Below are 25,775 nucleotides of genomic sequence, written 5' to 3' on the forward strand. Positions count from 1 at the left end.
TTTACGAAATATATTTCACTACGCTGTCCTAACCAATTCAAACGCTCAGTAAAGATAATAAAATAAGAGTTTTATCTTCGATATTCGGGAAACGAAGGTCTTGAAAGTATTGGTTAACAATTTTTAATCGTTTATCACTGCGACAGAATCGAAGAGGGACCGAAAATAATTTCTAAAGTTTCGAAGTAACAAGAAAATATTCACATATAATCCTCTAACTAAAATTTTAATCTTAAAGTCTCTCTTAAATGCTAATAAATACATCTTACTCTGGTAGGAATGATAAGTACTTATTCATCATTTATAAAGATCACTATTTTAAAGTACATTCATGAATAACAAGTTACTATAACAATCTTTGCTATGAACTATGATATATTAAGAGAATAATGGAAAAAAATTGAATCAATAAATCAGCGAATCAGAGTGTTAAATTTATGAATCAATGATTCAGCGATAAAGTTCGTAAATATAAATTATAACTTATAACTTGTTGTTTGACATTAAAGGACCACAGTTTTGCTTTTACGTTTAATGCAGCAATTCCGTAAATTTCAGAAAGTCCACCATTAATTCATTCGGCCAGCTTCCTACTTTGAAAACAAAACTCAGTGCCCGTAATTGTAACGAATTACAGTAAAATTAGTGAAGCTGACCATTAATTTATACGATTAATAAATATAGTTTCCTAACTCAAATCGGGGCTGTTCAGTGAACCTTTTTTCCTAGTGGTTAAAGCATCAAACTGCGGACACCAAGATTACAGATTTATACTCAGTCGGCACCAAAAAAATATCTTTTTCGCATTGCCGCTTCGTTGGCAGACATGAAGAATAACTACACAACTCTTCCACTCCACGACATATTGAAGCACTCTACAATTTCTGTTCGTTCCAGAGTGCGTCTAGTTCTGACAATCAAATCACCTGCGTCTTAAACAATTTAAAGTGCGAACTGAAGATAAATTTCATGAGCACAACATTAATTTACAATCAGTGGCCATGCAATTTAAAAGAAAAAAAATTACGGTCCTATCTGTATTTTTTTTTTCATGCCGCAGTGGACTGATTTTAAAAACATGGTTCCCAGTAGAACACCGATGTCACTGGCTGCTATCAGAAATTGGTAGGTAACCACTTTAAACAATCTGCGTTTGGACCGAGGGTGCACCTTTTCTGTCTTCATTAAATGTTTTACCGTAAAGTGCTCGACTTCACGTGCAGGTCATCGAACTACCAAAGTGGGGAGCTATCCCATCTGAAGAGGATCAAAATTGTGATGGCATGTCCTCGAATCATCCTCAATGATGTTTCCCAGACCGTCTCCAATAGCAAATTGGACATCTTTAGTGCGAGCACCTACCTACCGGATTTTTTACTAGCTTTACGAGCATTAGTTTATTCTTACCGTCAGTGAGTGAACCACTTCTTGCCGGTTAGTGACCGTAATCCAGTGGGTATTTTTTTAGAGTGTACTGTGATTTCAATTATGTCACAAACAACCGATTTGTTTTCAGTAAAACCTAATATATATATGAAAAGTCTATATATCCTTTGAAAGTCATTAAATATGAAATATGCTGATTGATCCAAGTTTCACTCAAAATAAAAAACAGAAAAATAAAAGCACTCAATGTTTTACCACCGCGTAAAACTTTCAGCGAAAATTCGAATAATTCAACTTCAGAAGCTGCATAGTTGAAGAAAAGTTATTGCGCTTCTTCCTTTGGTATCATTCCGATAATATATCGAACAGTCCCTCCTGAAGAAGCCAAAAAAGTGGTTTCCTGACCCACTGCACATTCCAACCGTCCCTGACTTCAATATCAGTTTCATCGATATATGTACAGGCTGGCAGATGGAACTATTGCGAAATGCAACAAAAAAAAAAAAGAAACAAAAACTTTCACTGAAATAAAATATATTTTTCCCCAGAATACCGAATAAAAAGAAAGGGAAGAAAGATTGGACGTTATATGACGGATTCCTAATCGATCCTTTTCTTTTGGAAGTGGAATAGAATAAGACAACCTAAGTCATTGCTACCCCGGTAACTGAAAAAGCGAAAATTACGAGTAAAATACGGCTGTTACTAATCTCAGCTGATAGTTTTGTTTAATTAGCAAAACATCTTTTATTAGCAACACAAATGTAGTTCTATATAAAACATTAAATATAATATTACATTTTTTGAAATCAGAATGAAATTAGACAGCCTCATTTATCACTACCACGGTAACCATAAAAATTGAAAATTACGTTTAAAATATGGCTGTTATTTATCTCAGCTGGCTGTTTTGTTTAACTAACAAAGCACCTTTTATGAACAACAGACAAAAATGCAGTTCTATATAAAACAGATCATATAATATTGCTTTTTTTTCAATTAGAATGAAATTAAACAGCCTAATTTATCACTAAAAATGTAACTGAAAATTACGAGTGAAATATGGCTGTATTGTATAGTACAGTGTATACTAATCTCAGTTGTTATTTCTTAAAAGGAAATGATACAATACTGTTTGCATCAAAAACTTACATTATTAATATTATAACCGTTAGGTAGATGGATAAAGTTTTTCCTTTAATTATTATTTTTATAAAAATTTTCTAATACTGAGACAGAATTTAATCTTTCACACTAAAAAATTTCAGAAATCTAAAAATATCCATATCCCTCATAAAGCGTATTATTCGTTTAAATTAAACAGTAAAAAAAGTAAACAGTCTCTGTGTTTTAATGATTTATGTTTTTTATTTGTAGTTATTTTCTCAAATAATTCAAGCAAACAAAATATTTTTCTAACATTCTGGTGCATACCTTTATAGATAGGTCTTTATAAAACTGTAGTACTTAGAAAAATGTATGAGTTTTTAAATTTTCTGAGAAGGGCAATCGTTCAGCTTGAGAGGAAATAATTTTTTCTCATGAGCAAAATATGTATCATTAGAAAGGAAAAAAAAATGTTTAAAAGAAGTACATAAAAAGTTTCCATTTTAATTTTAAAGTGTATGCCTTTCTCTACGCATCAGTTGACGATACTTTTTTTAATTGTTTATACTGCACTCCTCTTCTGTAGTAGTTCTACAAATAATAAACTTAACTACCATTTTGGTTCCATTTGAAAAACGGTTCATAATTTTAGACATCGATTCAAATTTGTTTATCTTAAAGTGTTGTGTAATAAAACAATATAATGGAATGAAGTTACAATAAAGAAACAACGCTTTTAGTTTTGAACTTTTCACTTAGAAAACGAGCAATCCATATAAAAAATGTAATAATATTAGATTAAAATAAGAAAAATTAATATTACAAGTAAATGCCTTTAAATTTGGGATGCAGAAATACTTTATAAGAAAACTATATTTTTATGACTTTTATAAATTTTATGTTAATGATAACCAAAATATAGAAATCATAATTATTATTTAAATATAGAAATATATGAAACAGTATTCTATCGAGTGACTTTTTGGCTAGTAAAAATGTACCACCAGTAATAGACACCATTATTAGGTTTTTATATAAAATTATGTTTTAAAATGACAAGAATACATATTGTAATTTATTGAGTTTTCGAAAGTAGAATTGAGTATAGTTTTAAAAAATTACAATTATTTGTTTAAACTTGTCCCAATTATGTGCATATTTACAAATTTACTTATCGACTTCTTATCGTATTTCAAGAAGCTGTATAATTTTCATGCTATAGAGGGACATTTACTCATTGATTTATTTACTGCTTAATTTACACCATCGACTTTATTTTATAACCCGGACTTTAAGCTTATTCATAATTTATAGTCTTATTTTTATTTTATTACATAGATCTTTGTTTCATCCTTATATACCAGAACAAGTAAGTATACATTGATCTTTATTTAAACCTAATATACTAGAACAAGTAAGTATTCTAAGCTTATCAACATATCCTAATCAAGCCTCAATATTTTTGACCGTAAATCTAATTTGTGTGTGGTCTCGTGTTGCAGTTTAAGAACGCAAATTCGATAAAATAATGATGATGCATTTGTTTAACTGATAAATGTCATAGCAATAACATAAATGTGCTTTCAGAAAAGCAACGCTAAAGACTCTCGCTTGATCAGTACCAATATTGTTTTAAAAAATTATTTTAAATGGGAATATTAAAAAATTTATACAGAAATAAATACAAAGAACCCTGTAGAGAACAAACATTGAGAGGAAATGGTTGAAAACAAGAGAATCAGCTGGAAAGATTGTCTGAGAATCACAAAAGCATCTGGCCTCCCTATAGCGGTTCACATTAGAACCTTTGGTAGAAGCTCGGCAAAAGGTGAGACGGTCCCCATCCATGACCCATCCTTGATTACAGAAACATGACACGAAGTTAAGAGGAAACTGTGTAAGTGTTTTGGGAGACAGTCATGACCAGTGGCGAACCTAAACTTAACCATCATTTTTTGTCTGGACCATTTTGAGACTAAAGAGAATTTGTCTTTAAAAGACTTTTGAATTGTTCTAACAGCGAGGTTCTTTTTGAACTCCTAGACATGGTATTTTTCGTTAATCATCAATGTTTAGAAAGCTATACTGAAAGGATCTAGCATTGTTCATAACATTTTTCTTGACAAGTGAATCGGCAATCTCATTGAAACGGATTCTACAATGACTAGAGATCCACTATAAATCCTTTTTGTTGACGCTTTCACAATGTCCTTTGGATATTATAATTACCTAATAATTATTATTATGAAATGTGGTCTAAAAATGGAAACTTGATAAAAAGGACGTTAAAAAGAAAGAAAATAAATAAAAACTTTCCTCGATACAGATTCTTAATTCTTTTTAAAACTTTCAGCGCGAGTTATAGTCTTTAAACTGTTTACTTCATGGAAAAATTCCCCGTACAATTTAAGCCGAACACATTTTTGGCAATTCAATCTTTAATTCAGAAATCCAAATAAAACATTTTCTCTCCAAAGTTTCAGAGCATCTTGCAAGAAGTCATGCTATTTTTCAAAACGGTTAAATTGTAGCGTCAATTCTTATCATTCGAATTTACGTGTTTTTCATATTTTTAAACTTAATGTTAAATTAAATTAAATTTTAATCAATATTTTTTTTCTTCATTACAGCAGCCATGAAGTGAACAGTTCTTTCGCCAGAATGAAGATACAATAGATGAAATCCAAATGCAGCAACAACAAGCAAGGAATAAAGTGATTAGAGTGAAAAAAAGAAATAGGAAAAAATAATTAGATAAAAGTTCTGTAGCCTCCCAATGTCAGGAGTTGATAGATCAGATCCAATTTGATGCAAAATATGCCCTATTGTAATTTTAGTATTTTATAATATGTGCTCTTGCGTTACTTATGTATTTTCTATCATAGGCTATTATACAGTTTTATACCTTCATAAAGAAAAACTCGCAAAACTCGCCAAATAGCTGAATTTCAGCATTTTCCTTAAGGAAACCGATATAAGAGGGCAAACTTATAGGCAAAAGGAGAAATAAATAAAAACAAAGCCTCCATTTCCCAAACCTTCTCCGAACATACTCTATTCTTCTACCAGTCTATTTTTCCTTATTTGGACATTACCCTTTCTACCCCACTCTCCCAAAATGGACAGATGAACGGGCAATCGTTATTCCGTAGAGTGCCCCAAGCCCAGATGGTGCTTGGTGAACACCCAGGAAAAAGCTTGACCTTTTTGCCACGTTTTTCTTTTATTTTTATTTTTCGTATTTTTCTCGATGCCTAGGCCTCAAGAAACGAAAAAGAGTTTCAGGGAGGAGAAAGCGTGGTCAATCTCTTTGGCCATTTATTTATTTTTCTTTTTTTCTTTTCTCTTGATTTAATCCTCTATTTCGCTCTGTCTTTAAGCTTTCATGAGGAAAAAAAGTGCCAAGGATAATGTGAAGTGCTTGCACTGGTGGGCTTTCATGTTTACCCTAATCTCACCCTTTTGTTTCCTCAGAAATGATGGGCACTTACACGACACGCATAATTCATTGCTACATATGACCCGATAGCTAATGTTTCAAATCTATTTAGTGGAAGAGAAAATTTTATTTTCTTTGTTTGCTGTAATTATTTCATTGAATGAAGAGCTACTTAGAATTCAAATTGTATGTTCGAAATTGATACATTTAATTAATTATAATAATGAGTGTATTAATTTCATCAAATATAATTTTTGGAAAATAAAATGTTTTACGAGTTTTTTTCATATGAAATCCAAGTATTAATCGTCCTCAAACCAGTGCAATAAGTAAACAATTAAAATTACGTCTGAAAGAAAAACACTTAAGTTAAACAAAATTTTTTTATCCAACTGAATTTTCAAAACTATCTAGCTCATGCTCATAATTTTATGAAGACACTTTATCTATTTAATATTTTATAAGACACAACATACCTACTTTAAAATATCTAGAACCATAGTTCCATAGATAAGTCGCCACAAGTAAGCTAAGATTCGAAGAAATGAATGGCAGAAAGAAATTGAGTGAACTTTTTAGTTTCCAGCACCATCTATTGACAAAACTCAAAGCTAAGTTTAGAAATTACAGAGAATAAATTATCGTCCTTAATTAGCAGCATGCAGAAAGTCGTAAGTTTCTACCTTCCCTTTATTATGATTTAAATATTTTTGTTTTAAATCACTGGTCATTTTTTTCACTTTACATATATATATATATATATATATATATATATATATATATATATATATATATATATATATATATATATATATATATATATATATATATATATATATATATATATATATATATATATATATATATATATATATATAATTCGGATTTTCAAAATAATAATTCTTATTATCACGCATTTAGTAAAAAATACAAAACTGAAAATAAATTTAATCGAATAAATGGCTTTTATGTCATGTTCTAAATTATCATGATAATATTGCCAAGTTTTATCACAATTACCAAATTTTATCTCATATTTCAAAACCATATAATAACCTAATGTTATCAAAATCATTATCAAAGCGTTGCACTGACAACTGTCGCGTGTTTACATAGTGTGGTCTTTGATTTCTACATAGGACCAGAATCATGGTAAATTTTGTCATAATCTGATGGTAGTTATGACCTCAGTTTTCTCTCAATGTAGAAATGATTAATTGTGCGATAAATCTAACTATGTTAATCTTTCTTTTAGAATTTCTTCTTTAAAAGACTTAAATTGATGATGTTTTCTGTAGACACAATTTTGGGCTTTGTAAATACGAGATCACGTAAATGGTGATGTTCTAGCGTGATCAAAAATGCTACGTAAGAGCCAATGGCGTGATAAACTAACCAGATGGCAAGAAAACAATCCTGCTTTATCTTCATTCTTTAAGAGTGATAGATAATAAATAATGCTACGATACCGCTAACATAATACTTTCGCATTAATGATTGCTAAGCTTTGAAGTATCAAAATTCTAAATAAGTTGATGTACCATATAAAGCACTCTAATGTTTATTTTTGTTAAACTTTTACATTTTTAAGGAAATCAAAATATTAAAAGAAAAATATTTCATACAATTCTATTATTTTAATTTTCTGACTGATTTTTGGTATTACTTTTGAGGCGGGTAAGACTGAAGCAAAAATATTATATTTCTATCAAATTTAAAATGAACTACAATTTTGTACTTTACAACTACAACTTTACATGGTAATAGATAGGTCTATAAAGCTCCTCATATAAGGCTTTTAAAATAAATCATTTTCTAACTGTTCAAGTATTTATTACTTGAGATTTTTTTTTCGGTAACTCCGGTGGAATTTATTTCAAACATCTAAAAATTATTTGCTTAATGCTCAAAAATTTTCAAAGGAATTAAGTTTTCAATTTTCACAAAAAAAGCTGTATTCTTTAGATTAATAGGCAGTCAGTTAGTTTATGTGGACGTAGGATGTTATTATCCTGAGTACCGGAATTTAAAACTGCAGTATTGCTCTCATGCGATAATACGATGATTGAATAAAAATAAATCAAAAGTAAATTTACAATCATCATTTATAAATACTTAGTTTTCCATCATTAATTATTACACGGAAAAAAGTCAAAATTCACAAAATTTTTAAGAAAATATCAAACCATACCGGTAGAATTTATTTATTTAATAGATCAAGTGATTATATTCCGTATCTCTGGGATAGTTGGAGAATTTTTTTAAATTAAAATATCTGTATGTATGCGTTATAAAATAAAGTAAGAGCTTGAATTTGTTTTTAACTTGACTGTATACACGATGAAAACTTTTGCTTCATAATTCTCTTCATAATTTTGTTTCATAATTTTTTTTTCTAACCAATCAATTTTAAAATAGGCATTTTTAGCTTAATTCAATAATTTAAAGATAGAAATTAATATTCTAACATTCATTTATAAGGTTTTAAAATGAAGTAAAAATGAAGAATTCAATGTAAAAAATATAAGTGCTCGAATAAATAAATTTTTTACAGTAGTTATTTTAAATATTGAGCAATTAAGTACTGAAAAAGACTTACCTTGGTAATTAAAATTGAAACAAATAAATTTTCTCCCTACAAAGAGATAAAAAAAATTATGAATTATAGCAAAAACGTTTCATACATAGAAATAATTTACATACCTACGCATTCAAATCTTTCGTAATAAAGATCGGATATACTATATGTATTATGAATATTAGTAAACCACGTGAATACATCCTTATTTTCTCTTCATTCAAGTCGTTTTGGGTTACACAAATTACATCTTACTAGGAGGCTCCGCCCCCTGCTCGCTAACGCTCGCCAACCCCCGAGAATTGCTACGCAATCCTATGTGGTTCACGCCGTGAACCATGGCTCGCTGCGCTCGATCGCCAATGAACACAATGTTCTAGCAGAAAGACATAGTATATTATCATCAAAGACATAGTATTGTACTTATGTATAAGAATTCTATCAATGTTCTTATAGGCTTTAAAAAAAGTATATTAGCTATTTAGATTGTACATGGTGAAAAAATCAAAACATTAGCTAAATGAGAAACATATTTGCAAAATAAATTATCAAATATTGCAGTTACTCACCTAAATTCAACTAAATGTGTATAATAAATAAGTTAATGCTGGAAATTCTGAAAGTTTTAGAAAAAATTTTATTATTTAAAAATATAAACTTTAAACCCTAACTTTTCCTTGTGAGATAATAACCCTCAAAAAGTCTTTCATTTTCAAGAACACAAAAATTTGTTTTATCGCCAAATGAAATATTTTTTGGTGATCAGCATTATTGAAATCAATTTCTATATTAATTTACATTTGTGATAAAGTACATAACATTTTAGAACAAAATAAAGATGTTTTACATACAATAAATTAAAATGCATGGCTGTTAGCATTACCCAAGAAATACCACGTGGAGGTCGCCATGTTGCATTTCTAATCGGGGAGTTTTGATTTTGGCAGTTCCCCTTGCCTACTGCCAATAGAAGTTTCAATTAAATTTTTTCCAAAAAACATTTTTTTCTGCAAAGCTCTAAGAAATTAACACCAAGCATTTAGAATTTCTTTGAAAACACAATTATAGATTTGGCATCTTGGAGCAATTACTGAAAGGCTGTCAAATGACTTAACTTTTGACAGGCCAACATAAAGTTGTTCATGACTAAAAACTTGTTTAGTCAATACTAAACTGATTTTCTCAAAAGTCTGACCTTGTGACTTATTTATAGTCATGGAGAAGGCCAGCCTAATTAATTCCTAATTGAGTTTAAATTAAATATTATCATGTTTTTAGGGCATGAATCTGAATTGAACAACCTGATTATGCTCACTCTGGTTATTGTTTCCGTTTTTATAAGCGCTATATGTTGAGCCACCTCATGTGACATTTGCCATGTGACATTTTTAGCAGCATTCATTGGTCGATTTTCTATTGTTACCATTCGGGGAGTTGTAATGAGGCTTTTTTTGGTGCCGTGTAAGAGAAATATATATATAGATTTTGGGCATGAGTCACTTTTCCTCAAATCTCTCTTATTGACATTTCTTACCGATTAACGGATCAAAAAAAAATTGCCTACTGAAAATATTTAAAGATCTTACTAGCAAAATTGTATCAAGTTAAAGGATTGATTACAAAAAATATAAACATGTTAACATTGTTGTGTCATTATTTAAATACATGAAAAACTAAAGTTGAAATAAATAAGATAGAATAAATACGTGATAGTTAAAATAAGAATATATTTAAGTATACTTGCTTTTATTATTCAATGTTATTTACAAATCGCTATTTATAATAAAATTATTATTATTGTCTAAAATTTTTCAGTATTATTGATTACAGCTATTTATAATAAGCAATTTTTTTTATTTATTTGTTAAGATGTTCCATTATATGTTATATTTTTCTTGTTCATTATAATTTTTTTGATAACGTAATTTATTGTAATATTTATCGTTAATAATATTTAACATTCAAAATTATTTAATATACATTTTATGATAGTTCTTCATGCTAAAGAAACAGATTTTGAAAAAGCCACAAAATAGTGTAACATCGCACTATTATCTTAAAGGACTTTAAGCACTGGGGCTATTTTGGCCCCTTTGTTTTTTATTACTCTGGTTTTTAAAAAATAACTTGCTGAACTCACTAAAAATTTCTAACTGTTTATAACCTGATCCAATTTGTTGTTGTTGTAGGCCATTAAGGCAAGGGGTGTGATTGTTCTTGTTTCCCAGTGGCGCCATCTATTTCCACGAATTCAAGTTTTGCACACCCATACGCCACTCCCGTTTATAGGGCGGACCCATTTATAAACACATTCATTCATTCATCCACATCACACATTTTGACCTAAGCCAAAGAACGATCAATCTCAAATTCAGTACGCCCAGAGGTGTAATTTGTTATGGGACCATGGAGGACTTTGTGAGGCGACAGATATAACGGGCATAAGTCTTCATTTACAGAAACGGGGAGTCTTTGGCCAGCTGGATTTGAACTCTTGTTTTCACGAACGTGAGTCTAACGCCCTGCTAACCATTCTATCTGATTTAAATTTCTACGAATTTAAGTGCCTATTTTACCATTCAAGTATTAGCCTTACAAGAACGTATATGTAGAACCTTATACCTAGAATGAAGAGAGAGATTAGCGGATTAGTCCCTAAAACATTTTAGTACATCCCCTATATCCCATGGTAAGTTCAGATATAAGGTTATGCGGTTTGGATATAAGGTAGGCATAAGTTACTCCAGGTTTATAAAGAAAAAAAAAACATGATAGGAATTTTTATATTTAGAGAAAAGGAAACTCAATTATCAAAGTACAATTAAAAACGCAGTGTTCCGTTTAATCAAATATTTTCGTAAATCAAATAAATAAAAATACCATAGAAGTTTGATGACCGAGTCTCTCATATATTTGTTATTAAAAAATTATGACTATATTTTAAGATTTTAGATGTCTAATTGACCTACTCACAAACCCTGCAGGCATTCTGAGCATACACCAATGTTCAGTCTTTCTAGTGTTTAATTATCGTAAGTAATTTTACAAATTTAGGCTTTAAAATGGAAAAAAGGAATTTATGATTATTTATTTTTCAAATCAAATGGTTTTTGTGGTGAATTTTTTAAAATAGTGAACTAGTTATGAATTTTATCAAATTCAATTTACAGCAGCATTTACAATTTATTAAATAAAGATTAAAATACATTTTGGGTATTCAGGTTGATTAAAAGTATTTAGTGCACCACCACAATAATCTCTGAATTCTCTTTAAGGATGATGAAGTCAAAAGCATTGCGGGAAAAGCAGTTTTAATCCACTCATCAAAGGGAAATAAACATCACCTTTACTCACTATGATGACGATGATTCAATCGTAATCGAATTACGCCACATCTCGATTCATATTGTGTTGACGATGGTTGTAATTTAAACAAGTCTTCAAATGCTATTCTGGGAAGGATGTCATGGAATGTTTATCGTAGGGATGCCCTAATATTTACCAAGTTAAGCTGCTGTCTACTAATGAGATATTGGAAATTGTGTATATAATGAATATAACAGTATGCCGTGCCTACAAATGTTGTATATTGTGCAAAATATCAATTTATCTTGCAGATTTTGAAAAAACAGTTTCCATGCTGTTTCGAATAAAAAGATAGAATTTTAGGTACGAAAAACGATATATTTTAACTATAAATAAAGCTAAACGATTATATAAAAAAGCATGAATAATGCAGGATTGATAAGTATACCATAGCTTCAGTTCGATAATGACAAACCTTTATCAGAGTCTATTTACATAATGAAAGAGACGTACAGGAAAATACAAAAGAATATTTTAAACAAGACAAAAAAAAAGGACGATGACCAATCGGGAAGGAAGAACAATTCGGAACAAGGCAATCAAACAAAATAAGTGAGATAAAAAACAGATGCGATTGTATATGATAAGAATCTCGTATGTTTCAAGATGTTAGTTATAAAATATATTAGATATCCGAACAACAGCAAAAATTGGAGTACTGGAATTGCCTGTTACTAAATAAATAGAAATTTGCATGAGAACAGAAAATGAAATGATTCCCAAAAGCCTTGGTCAGTGTTTCACTCTTTTATTCCGTGTAGGGGCACTCGATGATTTTTTTATTAATTACAAAATCGAAACTATTGTAAGGTTGTTTGCGTGGGACTATTTGTGGCATATAGAATGCAATTGGTGATAAATTAAGAAATATCACTGCACTTCAAAAATTCGATAAGGCAATGCCACAGCTAGACTTAAACAGAAATATTTTTTAAATTAAAACCTAAAGAAAGTAGTAGCAAATTTTCATTGCATTATAAGTAACGATTTTGACATTTCGGTTCAAATTTGAGTTACTTTTTTGAAGAGTTAACTTCACACAGCCTACATATAAAACTAACGATATTAATGTTAAACGATAAACTAATATTACATTGATATCGCTAAGGTTCGATGATATTTTAAAATGCTATATAGAATATTTGCTAAATAGGATATTTTGATGATATTTTAAAATAATAAATATATTAATATATTTATTATAATAATATATTTATTACAATAATATATTTATTACAATAATTTATTTATTATAATAATATATTTTTTATATTTATTATAAGGTAATTCTGAGCTATATTTTAAGATATAGTTATTTAAATCGGTGTTTAATCTTATTAACCACTTTACAATTACAGTTAAGGAGATTCGTTAAACAATTTAAAATTTAGCGATAAGTTTCATTCACAATGTGATTCATGCAAAAATTGTATTTAATATATCCGTCCATAAGGTAATCTAAAACATTAAATTACGGTTGTAAATTTACCATATTTTTAATTATAAAAGTTTTTTTTTCTTTTAAAATGATTTCTTTGAAAAATTATTAATGTTTGTCAAATAAAAAAAAAACACAAAATTAAAAATGACCTCAAATAAAACTCAAAAGACTTCAAATCAAATAATTAAGAAAACTGTTACGATTTGGTTTAATAAAAAGGAAGATTTATTAACAGGACAGCAAAATCACAGCATCGTCATTTCAAAAAAATTCAAAATAAAAAATAATATTTTTAAAAACCACGTTTTTGTAGTGGAGAATAATAATTAAAAAAAAATTTGAAAAACGAAAAACGTGGGGCGCATGAAATACATAACAGTAATGTTATATTAGTGTGTATGTGTGTTCTTGAGAATATGTGTTTATACAGGTATATCTGTAATTGTAATTGTATCTGAATGTGGATGTGGAATATGTTTGTGTATATGCATATGTATGTGGATGTTTATGTGACTGTGTATGTGTATGAGTAAGAAAATGTGTGTATGTACTGTTATGTATTTCCTGCGCCCCACGTTTTTCGGCTTTCAATTTTTTTTTAATTATTATTCTCCACTACAAAAACGTGGTTTTTAAAGATATTATTTTTTATTTTGAATTTTTTTATTTTAAATTTTTTTTATTTTGAATTTTTTTATTTTAAATTATAATTTTTTTAATTTTTAATTTTTATTTTATATTTTTTAAAAAATATTACTTCTCAATTATTATTCTTTACTACAAAAAACGTGGTTTTTAAAAATATATATTTTTAATTAGATTATTTTTCTTAGTCAAGAGTAGTCAAGACTACTACAAGACCACTACTAAAATAATAGAACTTTCATTTTAAATTAGGGATACAAAAGTCTTTATAGAAAAACAATATCTTACAACTTTCATTAGTTTTATGCTGATGACAACCAAAACAATCTGGAAATGAATGAAGAAAAACTGGATCCTACCACGTGATTTTTCAGCCAATACAAATACTCCGACAGTAAAAATCTTTTCACCTGACATGTAATACTAATTTGAAATAATGGAATCGACAACAAAAGACTATCTCAAAAATATTTTTTTTTTAAATTTTAATTTTATTTTACTTTGTATGTCTTTTTTCTCTTCATTTTCATGCATTGTCATTCAATTCTGAACTATGTGCCAAATTTGAAGTTTGTAGCTAGTCGGGAAGTTAGTTTAAAATCGATTACAAAATTCCACCCGGACAGACATTCACGAAGGCAAGTTTATATAAACGTGGTAAAAAGATCTCGCACTCACTCAAGAATCAAGAACTATCACTATGGTTACCACAAAAATAAACTCGTTGCCATCTACTAACTAACAAGTAATAAGTAGATTATTTTATAAAAGATACGGTGAGCATAAGCACATAATATCTTACAGTGTTCACACAACTAATTTCTGTTATGGATGCATGCAGTTCATCTACCTTCGTAGCTTCTCTTTATGACTCTTACTATAAGAGCGGCAATCTTTGCTAATAAATTCTGAAAATAATTATTAACGTATGAGCACATTTTTTTTATCACGAGTTTTAAACATATGGGTATTAAAAAATGTTAAGCTGATTCTCGTAAAAAATAAATTTCCCTTTCATGTTAAATAATTTTTGTAACTGAATCTTGTAAGAGAGACATAAAAACTTGTAAGCCATCATTTTCACTCTTTTAACACTTTTAAGAGTAGACTTCAGATGCTCTTCTTTATAACTTACTGTTCATTTTCTTACGAAATAGAATTTTGAAAAATAATGAACATTTTCAAAATTGACCAAGAAAATAATAAACTATCTAATACATTCTAGATTGGTAAATGCGTTAATGGGGAAACGAAGACTTGGAGACTTTAATCTAACTATTCCAGTAAAAAGTGGACACTGCAATAAATTTTTAAGAGCATCTGAATTTTTTTTCACAAATATGTCAATGAAAAAATTTCATAATAACATTTTAACCGATAAAATATATTTCATCGTATTTCATATGAAATAACAGAAACTTGTTTAATTATAATTAGAAAAATAATTTATATATTTCATTATTAAAAATGTTTCTAATACGAAAAATAGATAGAAAATTGATACACCTGTGGCTATAAGATTAAAGTGATATAAATGTATTCACCATTTGCTAGGTACTGCTTTGGTACCTTTATGTTATTCTTATTAAATTTTAAGACTGGTTACAAATTTCGTCAACAGATGATGCTTCTGACTGGCTAAAATTAAAAAAACTTCATAGAAACTTTTTTTTCGCTTCTCAGATCATTCTTACTATAGCCTTCATTCAATGAACTTTGTCCTAACAACGAGCATTTTAGTTACTTAAAAATGATGATTAGTTTGGAAAATAAGGATTTATAGTTTTTCTGTTAGGGAAACTTAGTGCAAACGAATTTGGAAACGAATTTTGAAACTTGATAACAATGAATACGTAGTTTAATAAGCAGAACGCAGCAATAGGGACATTTCTATCTCCTTTCGTTTTTATTTAAAGAATTTTTTAAATCATTCTTCATTTTCAAACAATTTTCAGGACAAAATCTTGACGGTATTAGTGAATAAATTTTAAATTATTTCTTGCTTAATTGTTTTTATCCATTAATATTCACGCTTTAAAGTATAAATGTTAACTTGTAAAGTGAGGTTTAATTTATTGGCATGATTGTTTCAGTGATAAAATTCATTACTTACATGCATTTTAAATAATATTTGAAACACTGCCGTCAATTTCATAATTTTTTGTTGTTGCATAAATAGCCATAGTTAAACCTACAAGAAATTAGAAATATTTTTTTTAGATTCAATATTAAAGAATGAAAAAAATACTTCGCATTTATTTCTAATAAATGAAATAAGTTTAATATGCTAAAATAGATTTTTACATTATAATATATATTAGTACAGATCAATGTTTTGAATATAACTATATTATTCATATGACATAAAATATTTGTTTTATAATAAAAACTGAAGAAAAAATGAAATTATTTCATTTTTTATTTAATTAGGCACCGATTAAAAAAGTATGGTCAAAACAACTAGAACATGTTCAAATTTATTATGTTTCTGACCCTGTGGGAAACCATTAAGGTAAAAAATGCTCTTTAGCTTCAACTTTACCGTTATTTAGACTGGGAGACTGCTATCGGTTATTTTACCATAATTTTAGAATGGATATTATAACAGTGTGCTCTATAGAACTTTTTAAGTGAATTTTAAAGTTTAAGATAACGAAAATTTTTAAAGCTTGAACTCTGAAAAAAAAATTTAAACCTTGAAAAACTTTAAAAATCTATCTGAAAATTTAAAATTCGGCAAACAAATTCAATAGAACTTATTTCAATGAATAAAATGAAACAAATTTTTTTTTTAAAATATTAACTAGTTACTGAATAAATAAGGATATTCCGGAAACTTTTTAGTGGAAATTCAATCCATTTACTCTCTGAATAAGATCTTTAAATGTTTAAAATGTAATTTTAAAGGTCTTACTGTCTATAAGAGGCATTTGAAATCCATTATTAAATTCATAACAAGGCAGTCAGAGCTTTAAAATGACGATCATTAATATTTCACTCATTTTATAACAATGTCATTTCAAAATTCTCTTAAAACCTGGAATATACATAAACTTATTAAGTATTAATACTTTAATCTAGTATTTTTCTGCGCTTTCTAACATAAAATTACAGTTACGGTTCACAGCAAAGGTTAGTGGAACCAGATATGCTGAAATAAAATCAGTAAAATCTTCATAATTATACAAGCATTATATTCTTAAGATAATTTTTCTTCCTTGTAGCTCCTTTTATATTTTCAGAAAGAAATTTAATTACATATTCAACCTGTGCTTTATTTTTAATTCATTAACGTTGATGCATCTTGTTTCATCGCGCCTGAAAGCAAAATTGTTTTCAATTAGTTTTCTGCAACATTAGAGACTTTATGATGCATGCTTTAGACTCTGTACGGTAAATTAAATCAAGCTTCGTTCATACCTCTTACTTGATTTTTTTCTCATTTATTTATTTATTTTTATTTTTTTACTATCAAAAGTTTTTTTTTATTCTCTTAAAGAAAAGTAAATTATTTATGAGATATTAAGGAAACTGTTGTTATTTTTAACATACACATGATCAAAGTCTGTTGCATTTTACATTATTAAAGCTTTTTTTTCCTGTTGCAAAAACTAACATTTTAAAAAAAGCATTCCTAAAATATTCATTTAAAAGTACATTAACATTAATTGACTCAAAACAGAAATATGTTGCAAAAGTGTTGAATATAAAAGTGTTTTTAACTTTAACAATAATATAAAAAAAAGCCAGAACTGTGACATTACTAAGACAAATGAAACTTTAACTTTGACATTGCTAAGAAAAATAAAACTAAAATTATGCCATTATTATGGCTCATTGTCATTACTACGAAAAATAGAACTAGAAATTTGGTATTTCTATGACAAATAAGAGAGAAACTTTAGCATTACTTTAACAAATAAAACTAAACGAAGGAAAAAATTCTGGTAAACTTTATGGTAATGACATTTCTGGTGAAAAAAACTAACATAATTCTGATGAGCCACAATATACCGCATTTAAACCATTAATTTGGTAATTTTTTCCATTCATATTGTAACGGTAAATGGTTTCTGGCTTTCAAAATTTTTGTTCTCATAATCATACATTTAGTAAAGAAATAAATAAATAAAAAAAAATGAATAAATAAAATGAATGAATGAATAATATGAATGAGTTAAACCGAATAAATTGTTTTTATGCCATGCTGTGAAGTAGCATGCTAAAAATACCGCAATTTACCAAATTACATACCAAATTTTATAACATATTATAAAACCAAACTTTATTGTATATTTTGTCAAAATCATTGCAAAAGCGTTTTTGGAAAAAATTACAGAGATTTTGGTGTTATCATAGAGCCAGAAATACGGTAAATTTTACCATATTCCGGTAGTTTCGATTCTTTCTTCACCGTGTAGAACTATGTTAATTTTTACAGATTGCTGTTAGAAAAGCTAGATTAATGCAAATTCTCAAAATTTTTCAATAAACATTACATTATTAAATACAAAACTAATTTAAGTTAAGCTGTAATAATTTTAACTTTCTAAAACATTAACAGAGATTTTCCCTTTTTATGCCAGATAAATAGAAGGTGTATTTTAAACATGGTGTAAATTCAATAAATGCTGAATTAACTTTTGAACTGGAGCAGCTACCATCAATCAAATGGTGTGTAGATACTATAAACTGGCTTAGAGACTCGATAAAACCTGTTGTACAGCCACAATAGCAAAATAGTTTAGATTTATGATCCAAATCTAATGTGCTTTAGGAGTTTAATGTACTTTTTCTTTCAGATTTATGCATACTTTTCTTTTAACATTTTTACTCTTCAACCGTATTAAACTGTAATCTGCAATCTCAGAATGTAATGTAATATTATTTTTTTCTCCATTCTTTTTTTAAAATTTCATTTATTCATACATTTACTTTTCGATTGCCTAAAGCGAAAAAAAAATAATGATTTTTAATAATTGTACACTGCTTTCCTTTTTCTCCTGTAATATATTATGGTATTTTAACTAAAAAAAATTATTATTCAATTGCCCAGATGTTTCAGAAATTCAGAATTCAGAATTTCGAAAAAAAAGTGGGAGTTTGGGCACTTTTTAAATTAAATCCCGATATCAATGCATAGTTATTCTGGTACAATCTCTCTCCAGAAATTAAAAGTTTTATTTTTATGACATTCTATACAATAGCGTACGATTAAAACCATTTTTTTTAAAAAAATCTTTTAAATGTCGCCATTTTTTAGAACTGTTTTGCGCCGTTGCATCTTTTGGTAAATAGCATTCGCATTTTAACCCCATAAAATAACAAATAGACGTTAGCTTTGGAAGTAGAAATAAAAGAGAGATTTAGAAAACTGTCACAAAAAATGTGAAGAAAAACCACCGACTCTACAAACACGTATATTCCTTTATCGTCTGTCAGAGAATTTACTTGAATTTTTCTGCCCTTTTTTATGAACTATACTCTTAGCTAAGGCTTGAAGACAAATGTGTTTCTTAATGGTACACCAGGGAAACCTTTCCTGTCCCACAGTGAAAAAAACATTCTTCATTTGATCTAAACCACGCCCACCAATCGTGACGCATTATTTCCCGCGCAAAGGGATATGTCTGATTGGATGATTGGACTCCCTTCAGATCGGGTGCGAATGGTTGGCACGTTTTCGCTTTGTATTGATGGTCCCGACTATCATGTATCTTGAAGGATTATGTTTTTAGTTTTTCTTTGTATATCTTTTTCTGGGATTTTTATTCCAATGGTCATGAACACTCATGAAGAGGTATTATTGCCCTTTATTTTTTGCAACATAGTAATTCCAAGTATTCTACTGCCATTAATGTTTATTTCCCAAAGTGGTAATCTGATATCGTTAGCAATATCGATATCGACATTATGGAGCTGGGTTATTTAATTGCGGCTTTCTAACCAACAACTCGAAATAAACTTAAAAGAATTTCATGATATCTAAAGAACGATGTCTATAATGAATCACATTTTCAGTTCCATAAAAATTATTCGATGCGATGAAAACGACATCAAATATAACAACGTCAAATATACATTAAATAAAATGAGCGTTAATTGGTTTGATTACTAACAAATTGCTACAGAACACCGCAATGACGTAATATTAGTAAAAATGCCTCTTTAATAAGGTTCAGTTAGCACAATTTTTTTGAACCATTTTAGATTTTGTGTTTACATTTCGACATAAAAAAAAGGAATGCATGCAAATTTACTAGAAATTTTAAAATTAGTTTGAATAATGATTTCTAGAGATAAAAAATTTAATTTATGTTCACATAACATGTTTAACTCCGCCACAAATGGAAAGAAGCCCTCTAATTATGCAATATTTTTTTTAAATATGTGATTCTGATCACCTTAGTCTTTCACCTGAAAATTTCTCCGATTTCTCCTATGCAGATTATTTTTTGAGATTTTTTTCTAGAAAACAATTCCACTTTTTTAATCAAAAAAATACCGAATCTCACTGCAGTTAGGTAAAAGGTACCGATATTGACTCAAAATACTTCTTTAATATAATTGTCGAAGAAAATTCCATTTCTTGAGCTAAGTTTCGTTTCCAAAAAAAAAACTTAATATTTCAGCTTTGATCTTATTTTGAAAAGTTAAAGACTTCTTTAAGCAAATTGTCCATCAGATTAGTTTGACTTTTCAACTTATTGCGCTCCTTCTACGATACAAGTCTATTGGTATTCATCCATAGATCCTAGCTACTTTTGTGATCAATTCAAAATTTCATCTTCAAAATTTACGAAATTGGTTATGCTATTTGTATAATGATGATGAAAAAAGATTTCTTATCTGAAACACATACGCGTTTATCGTGCTGTACTATATAAGAAGCACTCGGTATTAGTCTATGCAGAGAATCAGAATACTAATGACCTCAAACACCGAACTTCGTACATTTTGCAGATACTGTCATAATATACTATCATAATCTGTCATCTACTACAATAATCTTTCATCTACTACCATAATCTTTCATCTATTATAATAAACAATCATCTATTATAATAAACTATCATCTAATATGAGCTCCTCAATCTGAATGCAGTGACAGCATAATTAGGATTTATTAAAATTATATTTTTGATTTATTATTATCTTGAAATAGTTGTATCTGAGAAGTACTTTCATTATTCGCGCCGTAATTATCAAGATGACTTCCTGTAAATGCTTGAATAATACACGATAATGTCGTGAGTTCAGTTGGGTAATACATGGAAAGGAAAGATACGAAAACCTATCACGGTTAACCCGACGGCAATGGGACTGTTACCCATGATCCGTTTACCACTAGGGATATTCCACGTCAGCACTGTGGTTGGTGCTCAGTGACTAGGGCTCTATCCCTGAGCAAACACGACTTTCGATGAGTGAATTGTTGTAATTGTTAAATGGTCTACATTAAGTTGTTATAATGTACCATTAGAATTAGAATATTCTTTAATGTACATAATGTAATTGCCGTTTATTCAAAGTTAACAAATAAAAAATAGCAATTGTATCAATTTTAGACATTAATAAATAAAGGAATTAAAAAAGAAAAAAAAATCTATGCAAGTTTTGTTTGACACGTGTTACTACGATCAACGGATAAAAAGAATTCTAGTAAATAGAACATTCACAAATCCATATAGCTCCTATTTCTTTTATCGAAACAAATCATTGTCCTTGCTCTTTCAGTTTCAAGAATCAATTCTTTTGCTTTTCTGTAGAAGACATAAAATTTGAATATAACCAATGGAAAAGACATTCCAATCTGCATGAGTTTGAAAGATTTGTCGCATATTGTATTGTTTCGAGACATTTTCAGTCAAACTTTCTGCAAAATTTGTTATTCAGTATATTTTTTTTAGTACGACTGCCCTTAATAGAGATTTTATGTTTTTCTGCTGTTTCATTGTTTATTCCAGTTGAAAAGAAATTTTAAAAGTAATGTAAGATGCATTTATATATTTGTGTTGAAAGGAGAGAACTAAAAATATTTATGTAGATATTGTTTAAAATAGCTTTTTTAGTACTTCAAAGTATCGAGTTTAACAGTTTAAGGAAACAGGTAACATTTATACATAAACTATATTTAAAAATAAAATTGAATATTTTTTAAGTTAGTTCGTAAAAAAAAGATTGCCATAGAAATAGAAATATCTGCAATCAAAAAATATCTTTAATTTTTGCATTAGAAATATAGAAAGAATCTTTTTGTGCTGTGTTAATAAGTAATTGAGTAACAAATTTGCTTCTGAGTATAGTATACTCACACACAATAGAGATTTTGGGTTACGATTTTTGAGCCAGAAAAAACGTCACCATGTACGTCTGCACGACCGCAATGCTATGCAAGGCCTAAATTAGTCCATGAATACAGTAGACCAGTGTTTCCCAAAGTGTGGTAAGCGTACCCCCAGGGGGTACGGGAACAGTTTAGAGGGGGTACACGTTCTTATGCGAAATATCTTGCAACAAACGAAAATTTAAAAAAAATTTATTCGAAAACAAAGCTGGCCACGTAAATTTACGATTGCATGTTTTTCTATTAGCTATTTTTCGCAGAGTTAACAGTTAATATTTAGTGGTGTCAACAGCCAGTTGTGATTTTTAACTTTTGTGCAATTTTTTTATATTAAAAAATCCATTCATTTTTTTTATCAGTGGTACGCAGCGTTATGAAAAATTTAAAAGGGGTACACAAAAGTCATAAGTTTGGGAAACACTTCAGTAAACCAAAGACGTTAAAAGTGGATTAAAAACATAACCTGCGCATATTTTTTTTACGGGCGTTGCACAGCCGACACAATTCTGAGTTTACGACTATTGATGTTCAATTCCATAGCCTTTTAATTTTTAGCCCAATCCAGAAGGCAAAAGAACTTCTGGATCAAGCATTGGAACAAACGAGTCATCATGGAGGACATTTTTGATGGAAAATTTGCGTTACATGGAGAGGAAAATCACAAAAACCTCATACTGTTAATCCGGCGGCAATGTGAGAAGACAAGGGTTAACCCGAGAGCAGAATTTGTACCAACTAGCCACCGCATGGATTCAAACCTGAGTCAGCTTATTGGAATTTGAATGATCTATCCCCTGCGCCACCACGGCTCTGCGCAATTTATTCACTTCCTTTAGGTACATATATTCAATAACAAAAGTACTTATTCTTTTTCCTTTAAATTTATTTTTTCAGATTTTACAGATATTTCCATAGCCACAGAATGTCTTTTATATCTAAACTGAAAGTTTATGAATGGGCTGAAAAGTAATATTTAATTTATAGAATGAAATTTATTTGGATTAGTGAGTTAGGCACTTATGGAAAATTATTAAGGTCATATTCAAAAGTTTTGTACCCAAATGTGAATAGATGGATACAAATTAATTCTTTTCAATTCTCTAGAAAAGAAGTTTAATGCACAATGGCTTTATACATCGCAAGTTATAAGTGTCGTGATTATGAGATAAATAGATTATAAATAACGTCTTGATCATTTACAATAAAATAATGCACTCATTTATAACAATTATTATTTTATTTAACTTGTGAATGGTAGATATGTTTATAGATTTTACATAAGAGTTTTCAAGAATCACTCTAAAATCTAGCTCTTTTGTCAAAGAACATATTCCATTGATATGAGAAAGACAAAAATTGTTTTTGTTTTGAAGAAAAAGAAAATAGATATGACCACTTATTCTGAAGTGTTTACAGTTGTAAAATTTATTGACGTTGAATGAAACGTTCTCTTCTATTTTCTGATTTATTTATCAGCTCTAGAAATACGAACCTACATACAGTTAATGCTTTATAGAAACTCAAACTTGAACAAAACAGAATTAGAAATCGTAATTTTAACAATACGGTTAATCAACTTGGAATATTTCCAACGTTTTACTTACATTATTTTATTTTCGTCTATAGTATTGACACTCGTTATTACGAAGTTATAGTTATAGTTTTTATTACTAGTAATACTGGGGTGATATTATCGGCTTTAACGATGGATGTTCACTGTCGATCATAATCAAAATATTAGCTTTCGTCGGTAAGACATTAACTATTACTTTTTGTTATTACTACTATTTGTAGTAATTGTTACTATTATTATTGATTGTAACTAGACCAATTACTATTTGTTTACTACTTTTACTATTTTGCATAAGACATAGATAGATCATAGTACAAGACATAGACGATAATAATATAAATTTTTATGGAATAAAATTTAAAACATCGTTATCGTGATTGTGAGGAATTTTAAGAATAAAATTAGGGAGGATGAAAACGCAAGAAAAATAATGAAGAAAACAAGATAACATGAAACGTGAAATAAGAAAAACAAAAAATTTTTTTAGAACAGAATGAGGCTGGGTTTTCGTTTTGAAGAATGAAATTAGTTTTAAATGCATTTTAAATGCTGCTTAATAAATGTATATGTTTAAAACAAAATGGTGTTTAAACTTTAATCAAATGATTTTTCTTAAAAAAAATATTTCGAGGTGAAACGTAGTTTAAATTTTATGTTAAAAAAGTAATAATAGTAAAAAGATAAATATAAATAATTTATTAGACCTAATTTTATTAATTTCACCCTGAAAAATTCGACTGTTTCTGACTTCTATTTTGTGTGAGATATTGAAAAAATCAACTGTTAAGAAAATAAAAACTTTTTTATTTGTCGAAGTTATAAGAAGAAGTTATTTTTTTTAAAAGTAGATTAAGCAAAACTTACGAACTTGTGTTATAAAATATAACTATCGATTTAAATTATAGAGTTCAAATGATCTGGGAAAATAAGTCTCTTAAAACAGAGACTTCGCATTACTTTATATGTTCATTATTCTTTTCCTCTTAAAAGGAAATTTGATATGCATTTTCACGATAAAATTAATTTTGAACTACTCATAACATATGGAATGAAAAGAATTAATTCATTTATATTTCTATATCACTTAGCATCGATTTTCCTCAAATTCTTAATTGAAGAACTGAATATACAGCCCCCAAACATGAAATTGATTCTGAAACTATCCATTTCTCCATATTCTAAGTAATAAAGAAACCTTCTAGTAAAAGGAACATTGATAGTTTTGGAAAAGAGGGATGAGTAGCTTGATGTTTGGAGCCTAATTTAGAAAGAAAATGCGGCAGCGAAATGACCTGTACGAGCAATAGAAATTTTTCCATGGACTTAGGGCTGAAAAAAGAGCCCGATTAAAGCCTCCAAACGATCACATTTCCTTGAGCAACGTAAAATAAGAAAATAGCAGATTCCCAGTCGGCGAAATGGCTCTCTAAATGGAAACAATCCATTTATCAGGTTTAATATGTGTAATTTGCGCTCAAACAACGAGTTTCTTTGATTTCAGTAAAAATGTCGCCAAGTTTAAAGCATTGGGAACTAATATATTGAATGCTCCTTCCATGAACTATGAACACAAGTTTGTATATTTAACTAGCGCAGAAGATAATAACGAGAAACTTTGATTGAAAATTATAGAAAATTTTCCGTAATTTTAATTTCCGCTTTTTTTCAAGTACTATATTTTGAATAAAATTATCAGTTTACATTTTATTAAAAAATGAATAGCATTATTAAATTTGTAAAATTAAATGGTGAAATGGTTTCGCTTGTGTAATTTTTGCTCAAACATAATGTTTTATTTTTTATTTTAATAAAAATGTCGCCAATTTTAAGGCATCGGAAACATATTGAATGTTTCCTCAATAAAGCTATAACTGTTCAGCGCGTGATTCGTTT

At 28.6% G+C, this 25,775-nt stretch overlaps 1 protein-coding gene across 2 annotated transcripts in view; it reads right to left on the reverse strand.

The window, feature by feature from the left end:
* LOC107436783 (teneurin-m) overlaps positions 1-25,775 on the reverse strand; it is a 579,494-nt gene that overhangs the window by 500,251 nt on the left and 53,468 nt on the right. For both annotated transcript variants that reach the window (XM_043049130.3, XM_087159056.1), the window contains exon 2: positions 8,532-8,567. The gene's annotated coding sequence lies outside the window, so the exon portion shown is untranslated. The remainder of the gene's footprint in view (positions 1-8,531; positions 8,568-25,775) is intronic.

Source organism: Parasteatoda tepidariorum, chromosome 1 (assembly GCF_982258835.1).
Source record: "Parasteatoda tepidariorum strain Cologne lab strain chromosome 1, Ptep-v5.0, whole genome shotgun sequence".
Classification (NCBI taxonomy): Eukaryota; Metazoa; Arthropoda; class Arachnida; order Araneae; family Theridiidae; genus Parasteatoda; species Parasteatoda tepidariorum.